We start from the raw sequence: 11419 nt of genomic DNA, 5'->3' as shown, positions 1-11419 counted from the left end.
CCTACCCTCTGACATATAACATGGGGTTGCAACCCTTCCCCCACCCCTGAATTCTACCTTGGACTAGTATTGCCATAATTTAGTGGAAGACAATAACAGTTCGCATGTAATTGTGGTTTTATATGATCATTTTGAAAATGCCAATTTTGACTTATTTTTTTCAGAATTGATGCTGACCTCATTAGATGAGATATTTAACAATGCAACATTATTTTCTCTTTTGCGCTCCCTTTCTTTTTGATCATACGGTATTTGCAAACACTGCGCTGTCTACATAGCTACCAATTTAAAGGCAAGAGCCAATAAAAACCGGACAAGGGTTAAATCCCTATGTGTTGCTATGGAGACCATGACAGGTTCCGTAGTACCGATTTGACAGGCGCATGGAAGGGTACCGGAGGGACCGGGTCTGAAAGGGAAGGGGGAGTGCCAAAGAGGTACACGTTCTGTCCATTGGGTGAATACATGTCACATGTTCTATTTCGGAACGCTAATGCATAGGTTTTTTTCCTCACACCCCTGTTCCTCCACTCTCGCTGGTTTATTCCAAGTGTATCGTATTCAACAATATCCAATAATGGTGTAGCTAGAATAGCAGGAAAGAAGCACGAGAGTATTTCCAAGCAGGGAAGTACAAGGCCTTCGTGGAAGGTATGGCAACAACATTTTATTTCGTTATGAAAGGCCGTTCTTGGCCTCGGTCTTCTAGTTGTACTTCTGCGGTCAATGACCGTGTTAGTCTGAGCATGTGCATGCTAGTCGTGAAGGACCTTTTTTGAGCTGACAGCAACCTTCCGTGTCTGACTGACAGAGCTGGCTGGCTGGCTAGCTACTAGCTAGACAAGAGGAACTTCAGTGCATGCGTGCAATAAACAGGAACACACATCAGTTAGAAGGCCTACACGGAACTATTTTGTGGATTAGATTAAAAAATGAATTGTTTTTTAAAAACAGATGCAAGGATCAGTTAGCTGGTGCTCAGCGCTTGCATGCTCATTTGCATGGGCTGCACACCTACGAACACAGCGTTTCCCTCCCTGGACACTTTTGGGGGGGATAGGTCGGTGCCTTTTGAGACCGTGTCCCTTGAGTCACAAGGTCGTGAGGGGGAAGGGGTAGTTATTTTGACAAGTGCAGCATGTCTGAACTAGAGGCCTTAACGGGTCCAAAACGTTGGACCCGTTACGAAATGGACCTGGGGCTTTCCCATCTGGACTCCATATGCATAAATGTATAATTGTTTAATATAGAGACCTGTTCCTGAACGGACCCAAGGACTACCAGAACTGGTCCGTTTCGATCCAAGTGAGGGAAGCAGCAGAAAAGTCTATTTTGAAGATGGTTTATTAACTGGAGTTGTTAAAGCATGAGGTAGAGCAAGGTGGCGCTCTTAGCAGGGGCTGTGCTGTGCGTAGGCTACTGTGAGTGTGAGCAAGTGACACTGGGAGGAGAGAGGGAGCGAAGGTAACAAACCAAGCAAACTTGCGCCATAGTAGACTAATAGCTGCCTTAGCTAGGTTATGTGTCATCTAATATGATTAACATTACTACTGGCCTTGCCTGCATGAAACCGGGAGAAGCGAGTTAAGCTAGGCTAATTGAGGCTGCATGCGCATTCTCGTTTTACAGTTACAAACCACATCTCCATTCAGAATATAAAGTAGCAGCCTACCTGTTGGCTCTTGGTCATTGTAGCCTATCCTTCTTTAATTAACTGATTAGATATCTTCTAACTTTTGCCCCACATGGAGGCTCTATGACTGTAGCCTATTGCTGCTTTGGTAACTTATGATTGACCAACAACAAGCAGCAGCATAAATTATTTTCTTTCCTTCTTGCAGAAGTCATGTTCGGTTCTGTATTGGTACTTCCGGACAAGTCAGTTAAAATTACACATTCCTGTGACCGGTGACAATCAGATCTGACCCGTGACATTATTTCAAATTCTGGATCCAGACCCTTATGGGTCCTGGATCGGGTCTTGAGTGTTTGGGTACAGGTGGATCCGTGTAGACCTCTAGTCTGAATGTTCATTGTCGTAACAGGCTAGTTATAGTGTCTTTGGCTCTTTCAGTGACCCAAATGAGACCAACAAGATAGGCTACATGACTACCCCACAACTCCGTTCAATGTGTATGTTTGTGTATGTGCATATTACATACTGTGCCTTCAGAAAGCATTCATACCCTTTGACTTATTCCACTTTTTTTTTTACAGCCTGAAATCAAAATGGACTAAATATATTTTCTCACCCATTAACACACTATATTTGCATGTTACATATTTTTGTATTTATTCTTACAGCTCTGTCAAGTTGCTTGTGATCATTGCTAGATAGCCATTTTCATGTCTTGCCATAGATTTTCTAGATGATTTGAAGTCAAAACTGTAACTAGTAACTCAGGGAAATTAAATGTCTTGGTAAGCAATTCCAGTGTATATTTGGCCTTGTGTTTTAAGTAATTGTCCTGCAGAAAGGTGATTTTGCTTTTCTTCCCAATGTCTGTTGGAAAGCAGACTGAAACAGTTTTTCCTCTAGGATTTTGCCTGTGCTTAGCTCTATTCAGTTTCTTTTTATCATAAATAACTCCATAGTCCTTGCCAAGCATACCCATAACATGATGCAGCCACTGCTATGCTTGAAAATATGAAGTGGGACTCATTGATGTGTTTTGATTTTCCACGAACATAACACTTTGTATTCAGGAACTAATGTTAATTTCTTTATTTTCATTTAGTGCCATATTGCAAACAGGGTGCATGTTTTAGTTTTTTCTGTACAGGCTTCCTTTTCACTTTGTCATTTAGGTTAGTATTGTGGAGTAACTACAATTTTGTTGATCCATCCTCAGCTTTCTCTTATCACAGCCATTAAACTCTGTAACTGTTTTTAAAGTCACCATTGGCCTCATGGTGAAATCCCTGTGCGGTATCCTTCATCTCCGGCAAATGAGTGAGGAAGGATGCCTGTGTCTTTGTAGTGACTGAATCTAGGCCTATTCATACACCATCCAAAGTGTAATCAACAACTTCACCACACTTAAAGGGATATTCAATGTCTGCTTTTTTATTTTATTTTTACCCATCTATCAATGGATGCTCTTCTTTACGAGGCATTGAAAAACCTCCCTGGTCTTTTTGTTTGAAATTCACGACTCAACTGAGGGACCTTTACAGATAATTGTATGTGTGGGGTACAGAGATGAGGTAGCCGTGAGAAAATTATTTTTAACACTACTATTGCACACAGTCCATGCAATTTGTGACTTGTTAATCCAATTTTTACTCCTGAACTTATTTAGGTTTGCCATAACAAAGGGGTTGAATACTTATTGCCTCATGACATTTCAGCTTTTCATTTTTAATTCATTTGTAAACATTTCGAAAAACATAATTCCACTTTGACGTTATGGGTGTGTATGCCAGTGACAAAATATTTAATTCGTTTAAAATTCAGGCTGTAGCACAACAACATTTGGAAAAAGGTGTAAATACTTTCTGAAGGCACTATACCAACAGTCACTATGTTAGCTGTCAAACTGGAGAAAAGTATGCTCTATTACAGTGAAGCGCCTAGAATTTCCTCTAGGCTTTTCAGGTTAATTGTACTGGGACTCTCTTTTATTGCTCAGTATGACTGAAAATTATTATGGATAGAGTATCTCCCCTTGGACCCCAGGCCACAGTGCTCTGGGAGAATCATTCGGAGTAGTGTGTTCAAATAGTACATTCTCAATTTACAGTCATACCCATCATAGTGTGTGTTAGTGGCAGGTTGGCATTTATTGAGATGACTCATACTGGAAGCAGTTCTGCAGTGGTCACTAGCTGGCACAGCCACAAAGTCAAAATCAGATTTGAACCTTATCCCTAACCTTAACCACACGCCTAACCTTAAATTAAGACCAAAAAGCACATTTTTGTTTCTATTAATTTCTACGATATAACCAATTTAGCATTTGCAGCTTGCTCATCCAGTGGAAACTGCTCAGTTCTGCCTCAAGGGCAAGACTCATGACAAAAAAACTTATGTGTGTGTGATTCTCAACACACTCATATTACCCAACCTAATCGGCTGTTCAAGTTTCAGAATATATGACCACAACATGCTATTTGCCAAGGCACTAATTCAATTTCATTCAAGGCTTCTGAAAGACTTTTGAAAGATGCAAATCTATGCTATTGGAATAAAGTAGCATTATTTTATGGTTTAGATCCTAATCTGTAAATAAGCAGGAGGGGGCACTTGCCCCTGTCCCACCATAATGCCTCATCAAATATTTGTATTTATTTACGTCCTTATGGAGAGCTAATCCTTTCCCCACAGAGATCATCATTTTGGGGCGGCAGGTAGCCTAGTGGTTGGGGCAGTAACTGAAAGGTTGCTGGATCGAATCCCAGAGCTGACGAGGTGAAAATCAGTCGTTCTGCCCCTGAACAAGGCAGTTAACCCATTGTTCCCCAGTAGGCCGTCATTGTAAATAAGAATTTGTTCTTAACTGACTTGCTTAGTTAAATAAAGTAAAAAATAAAATCCCCCACAGGGAAGAGACCTGGTCATGGGGGGGATTGGTTTCTGCAGACTTTAGCTGTATGAACCCACCAGCCCAGGCCTCTTGTCTTCTACCAGGGAATACCAATTAAGCCTAGCTCTCCACTGCATCCCAGGGAAAGAGGGATAATTAAAGACTGTTGCTGTCATGGCAGTCTGGGCCCCTTTGTGGATGGACGCTTGGCGTTAGTTTGAACCAGGAGTGTCAGTGAGTGTCTGCTGGCTTGTAACTGAAAAGTAATATTTTTTCATCCACGACTAAACAAGATTAGTTGTTGATTTCACTTTATTGACTGAAACTAGAGTTAGTTCAAAGTAAGCAGTGAGACAGTTCATGTCTAAGGGAAGGCTAACCTATATTTACCATTATGACACTGAGGTGTCAGCGCAAACATTTCTTAAAACATTGAGAATGGCATCAGAGCAGAACATCCAGCCAAGGGTTTTGGAAGACCTTGGGAGACCCTGACTATCATGACAAAACAAGGGCATAGCATGCCAGTCACCCAGCTGAATCGAAGATAGTTTACTGGTAAGGAGTCAAGTCAGTCAACATCTGGTTTTGCCAGTCTTGTCTAGTCCTCCAAGGGGAAGGCTGGCCCACAGCTGGCATAGACATGCTAAATGTCTTCTGATGAGGCCAGGGCTTTCAATACTCTGTGCTCACTACCAGTGATCATGCCTGACCTATTTCTCCCTTTGTAGGGGAATGGTTCTTTTGAGATTGAGTTCTGGGTTGACGCATATTACTAATCTGCGGCTTTGGGAGTGCTGTTTGATACAGGTATTTATAGAGTGGAGTAAGTGAGGAATGTTCGGTATGGGATGAGATACTGTGGTTTTGTTATTTAGGTTTACAGGGGAGTCAGCAGGATTTTAACACGTGTCAATTAGGCTAAAGGCATCAGCATGTTTCAGTTCGGGAACAAGTGTGCTCTCATACTCTCTTAAAAGACCTACGCTTGAAGTACCGCAATAGTATGGTTTGTTCGTTTTGAGACGCCTTAGTCAGTATACACTTCCTCAAAATAGTCTGAATTAATCTAAGATAACTCAAGAAATCTGTTTATTAATTTGGATGTTTTTGCCCGGGGACCTTAGTCCTGCAATAGATGTTTGGTGCAGTATTTCACAATTAAAAATGTGCATGAAAACAAGACTTCTCTCGTTGAATGACACCAAACACTTTATTGAAAACTCCTTACTGTTGACCAATCACTGACGAAATGACATAGACTTCGGCTCTGGACTTTGGCTTTCCTCCAGAGAAAATGTGTGCCCGAAAAAACCCTCACCAGTCAAAAACGTCACAAAATGTTATCATCATATTTCCAAAAACTTTTCCAAAAAATTGTTTTGTCTGGAAAGCATGCAGACGCCTTAAGTGGCATTCTATATTAAGATGTAGAGAAGAACAGAGAGAGCAGGCAGGTTCCTTGGGGTACATCTAGTGTGGGTGTTGTAGTATGCCCCACACTGCCTTAGGGAATGGGCCACGTGTGGCGGAGTGTCAACACTCACACACATACGCACAAGACACCACTGCCATGCATCCAGTACACACACCTGGAAGGGGGCCAGACTCTCTTTGTACTACTCAGCTGTGTAAGACAAGTCTATCAGAGGCAGACGGCTCAATTACACCTCAGTCCTATCGGGCCTCTGGATCAAGGGAGACTTTCTCGATCTCGTTACACACTCCAACAAATGTAGTACACTGACTGTCATTTTGGACAGTACTCATTGACCATTCTACAACCTCAAGGGATGGCCTACATTCGATTTCCATGGAGTGAACAAAATCGACAGCATGAACTTAAATTGTAAGTTATTAGCATTCTCACAAATCAATTTCGTACTTCAGAATCTCTTAAGATCCACAAGATGGCATTTCAACATTTAATTACTACAAAATTCTACATTCTGTGATCAATTTGAAATTGAACTAAATTAATTCATAATGATCAATTAGAATTCAGTCTGACCCGTTTTATAAAAAGGAATGTCACTGCATTTGCATCTGGGTTGAATAAATCACAATGAAAGAAGATATTTGAAATGTTAACTGTTCTCAGCACACTTTTCAGACCAGGTAGCTGTTACTTTTTTCAAAGTCAAGACATAACTTTAATTTATTGATAAAACCAAGCAGAATTTGCCATCCATTTGGGTTAGATTCAACCATTACTTCCATGGTAATCGTTTGCCATTTACTGGCCAACAAGCTATGCAGTAATGATTAGCTGATATAGCAACTATTGAATCTGTAATTCCTGTTTCAATCGGAACCCAAATGAATCAATCAAAGATTCTACTGCTTCTTCAAAGAACTGTAAACCTCTGATTTGTAAATCCACATCAAGCCAGACAAAGTCCTTTCTAAAAAAATTAAGAACCACTTATCTCAGAGGAAGCCACCTTGCTGGGAGCCCAAATCTCTCTCAATAAATTTAAAAGGGCATTGGATACCATAAATAAAGGCAAATCACCTGGCTGGGACGGTAATTCCTCCTGAGTTCTATTTAACATTTTGGAATCTGTTATGTTCACTATTGCTCAAAATTATTAGCTGAGCCATTCACGAAGGGTTCATTTGTGAGCGATGTGAATACAGCAATAATTTTGCTTTTATAAAAAAAAAAAAAAATGTAAGGATGCCACCTAGTGTGATCACCATCACCCACTATCTTTGATAAACACACATTAAACTGTTTTCCAAAATGTTGTCCCATCTAGAGACTTTCTTACCCAAATTTATCCACAAGGTTCAAAGCGGGTTTGTTAAAAAGCGTTCATCCTCAGATAACCTCAGACTGTTACATATCTTAGAAGCTTCATCAGAAACAACAGCTCATTAGGCTGTATTATCCCTCAATGCAGAAAAAGCTTTTGATTAACTAGTATGGTCATATCACTGGTCTGTCTTTAAAGACATGGGAATTGACTTTAAAATCTACTGATCACTTCATATCATTATACATAGATAATATTTTACTATATCCAAACAATGTTTTACTATCTCCAGACAATGTATCTCAATTGCTTCCAAAAACATTGAAGATCGTAGATATATTTCAGCTTCATCTCAAGTTATAAAATGAGTCTAACCAAATCAGCCCTACTGCCTCAAGACCCCGATTGAGGCCTTTCCCATTTTAAATATTTGGGAGTAGATATTTTTCCTCCTTTTAGATGAAACCATTGCCAGATACCTTTTAACAGAAGCTCAAATCAGTTTAATCTGACCTCTGTAGATGGAATAATATCCTAGTTTCTTTAACTGGTACAAATATCAGCAAAATTAATATATTGCCACGGCTACATTTCTGTAGTTCAATGCTTCCCATGGTTCCCCATTCTGGCTATTGGGATGCAATTCATAGTGCTGTTTCAAAATATTCTGACTGGACAATCGGCAGACTAAGTTCAAATAATTGTATTTAACATTCGTGACAGACGGGATGTATGTTTCTGTCAATGGAAAAAAGTGTGACGATGCTTTCAAAGCAAGGGATAGCCTCAGCACGTCGGGGCTAGCTAATAGGTAGAGAGCATGTTGCAGTTCTCATACTATACTGAACAAAAATCTAAACGTAACATGCAACGATTTCAAAGATTTTTAGTGAGTTACCGTTCATATAAGGAAATCAGTCAATATAAATACATTCATTAGGCCCTAATGTATGGATTAGAGGTCGACCGATTATGATTTTTTTAAACGCCGATACCGATTGGAGGATCAAAAAAAGCAGATACCGATTAATCAGCTTTATTTATTTATAATAATGACAATTACAACAATACTGAATGAACACTTTTATTTTAATATAATAGATCAATAAAATCAATTTGTTTCAAATAAATAATGAAACATGTTCAATTTGGTTTAAATAATGCAAAAAAAAGTGTTTGAGAAGAAAGTAAATGTGCAATATTTGCCATGTAAGAAAGCTAACGTTTAAGTTCCTTGCTCAGAACATGAGAACATATGAATGCTGGTGGTTCCTTTTTAACATGAGTCTTCAATATTACCAGGTAAGAAGTTATAGGTTGTAGTTATGATAGGAATTATATAACTATTTCTCTCAATACCACTTGTATGTCATATACCTTTGACTATTGGATGTTCTTATAGGCACTTTAGTATTGCCAGTGTAACAGTATAGCTTGCGTCCCTCTCCTTGCCCCTACCTGGGCTCGAAGCAGGGGCACATCGACAACAGCCACCCTCGAAGCATCGTTACCCATCACTCCACCAAAGCCGCGGCCCTTGCAGAGCAAGGGGAACAACTACTTCAAGGTCTCAGCGAGTGACGCCACCGATTGAAATGCTATTAGCGCGCACCCCGCTAGCTAGCTAGCCATTTCTCATCGGTTACACCAACCTAATCTCGGGAGTTGATAGGAATGAAGTCATAAACAGTTCAATGCTTGAAGCACAGCGAAGAGCTGCTGGCAAATGCACGAAAGTGCTGTTTGAATGAATGTCTATGAGCCTGCTGCTGCCTACCACCGCTCAGTCAGACTGCTCTATCAAATATCAAATCATATACTTAATTATAACATAATAACACACAGAAATACGAGCCTTAGTTTCCGGATTTGACCATATTAATGACCTATCATTTCGAAAACAAAATGTGTATTCTGTGAAATACGGAACCGTTCCGTATTTTATCTAACGGGTGCCAGCCCTAAGTCTAAATATTGCTGTTACATTGCACAACCTTCAATGTTATTTCATAATTATGTACAATTCTGGCAAATTAATTACGGTCTTTGCTAGGAAGAAGTTGTCTTCACACAGTTCGCCATGAGCCAGGCGGCCCAAACTGCTGCATATACCCTGACTCTGCTTGCGTGTAGCGCAAGAGAAGTGACACAATTTCCCTAGTTAAAATAAATTTATGTTAGCAGGCAATATTAACTAAATATGCAGGTTTAAAAATATTTACTTGTGTATTGATTTTAAAGAAAGGCATTGATGTTTATGGTTAGGTACATTGGTGCAACGACAGTGCTTTTTTTCGCGAATGTGCTTGTTAAATCATCACCCGTTTGGCGAAGTAGGCTGTGATTCGATGAGAAATTAACAGGAACCGCATCGATTATATGCAATGCAGGACAAGCTAGATAACACATGGATGATGATATTACAAGTTTAACTAGTGATTGTTAGATTATTTTTTTCATAAGATAAGTTTAATGCTAGCAAGCAATTTACCTTGGCCTCTTGCTGTACTCGCATAACAGGTAGTCAGCCTGCCACGCAGTCTCCTCGCGGAGTGCAATGTAATTGGCCACAATCGGTGTCCAAAAATGCAGATTATCGATTGTTATGAAAACTTGAAATCGGCCCTAATTAATCGGCCATTCTGATTCATCGGTTGACCTCTACTATGGATTTTACATGACTGTAAATGCAGATATGCATCTGTTGGTCACATATACCTTTACAAAAAGGTGTGGGCGTGGATCAGAAAACCAGTCAGTATCTAGTGTGACCAACATTTGCCTCATGTAGCGTGGAACACACTTTTGTTCATGTCAAACCAGAGCATCCCAAACATGCTCAATGGGTGACATGTCTAGTGAGTATGCAGGCCACGGAAAAACTGGGACATTTTCAGCTTCCAGGAATTGTGTACAGATCATCCTTTGGCAAAGGAGAAATGCTCACTAACAGGGATGTAAACAAATTTGTCCACAAAATTTAAGCAACACTTTTTGTGCGCATGGAACATTTCTGGGATCTATTATATCAGCTCATGAAACATGGGACCAACACTTTACATGTTGTGTTTATATATTTGTTTAGTGTAGTTTGCGGTCTTTCTAGCTTCAGTTTGACGTGATTGTGTTAGAAGTGTAGTTGGCTAGCTCCTATGAACAGTGTCCTGACAAAGCACAGTCAACCTCTAAATTGTGCATCATCTCAAATCAAATTTTATTTGTCACATACACATAGTTAGCCGATGTTAATGCGAGTGTAGCGAAATGCTTGTGCTTCTAGTTCCGACAATGCAGTAATAACCAACGAGTAATCTAACCTAACATTTTTGTCATCAGCTACCTTATACACACAAGTGCAAAGGGATGAAGAATATGTACATAAAATTATATGAATGAGTGATGGTACAGAACGGCATAGGCAAGATGCAGTAGGTTGTATAGAGTACAGTATATACATATGAGATGAGTAATGTAGGGTATGTAAACATTATATTAAGTGGCATTGTTTAAAGTGGCTAGTGATACATTTTTTACATGTATGGCAGGAGCCACTCAATGTTAGTGGTGGCTATTTAACAGTCTGATGGCCTTGAGATAGAAGCTGTTTTTCAGTCTCTCGGTCCGTTCTTGGATGCACATGAACTGACCTTGCCTTCTGGATGATAGCGGGGTGAACAGGCAGTGGCTTGGGTGGTTGTTGTCCTTGATGATCTTTATGGCCTTCCTGTGACATCGGGTGGTGTAGGTGTCCTGGAGGGCAGGTAGTTTGCCCCCGGTGATGCGTTGTGTAGACCGCACTACCCTCTGGAGAGCCTTACGGTTGTGGGCGGAGCAGTTGCCGTACCAGGCGGTGATACAGCCCGACAGGATGCTCCCGATTGTGCATCTGTAAAAGTTTCTGTGCTTTTGGTGACAAGACAAAATTCTCCAGCCTCCTGAGGTTGGCGCTGCCGCGCCTTCTTCACCACACTGTCTGTGTGGGTGGACCAATTCAGTTTGTCTGTGATGTGTATGCCGAGGAACTTAACTTTCTACCCTCTCCACTACTGTCCCATCGATGTGGATAGGGGGGTACTCCCTCTGCTGTTTCCTGAAGTCCACGATCATCTCCTTTTGTTTTGTTGACGTTAAGTG

The 11419-nt window shown here is 40.4% G+C and overlaps 1 protein-coding gene across 4 annotated transcripts in view; it reads left to right on the top strand.

Moving 5' to 3' along the window:
- The first annotated feature begins 495 nt into the window (after window positions 1–495).
- The window catches only part of LOC139413430 (polyhomeotic-like protein 2), a 58567-nt gene continuing 47643 nt past the window's right edge, over window positions 496–11419 (top strand). Inside the window, exon 1 of one of the 4 annotated variants that reach the window (XM_071160803.1) lies at window positions 496–651. The gene's annotated coding sequence lies outside the window, so the exon portion shown is untranslated. The remainder of the gene's footprint in view (window positions 652–11419) is intronic. The other 3 variants (XM_071160800.1, XM_071160801.1, XM_071160799.1) reach the window with 3 other exon arrangements.

The sequence above is a fragment of the Oncorhynchus clarkii genome, chromosome 7, assembly GCF_045791955.1.
Source record: "Oncorhynchus clarkii lewisi isolate Uvic-CL-2024 chromosome 7, UVic_Ocla_1.0, whole genome shotgun sequence".
Taxonomy (NCBI): Eukaryota; Metazoa; Chordata; class Actinopteri; order Salmoniformes; family Salmonidae; genus Oncorhynchus; species Oncorhynchus clarkii.
The sequence above is the reverse complement of the archived record's forward strand: the minus strand, read 5'-3'. Positions and strand labels throughout refer to the sequence as shown.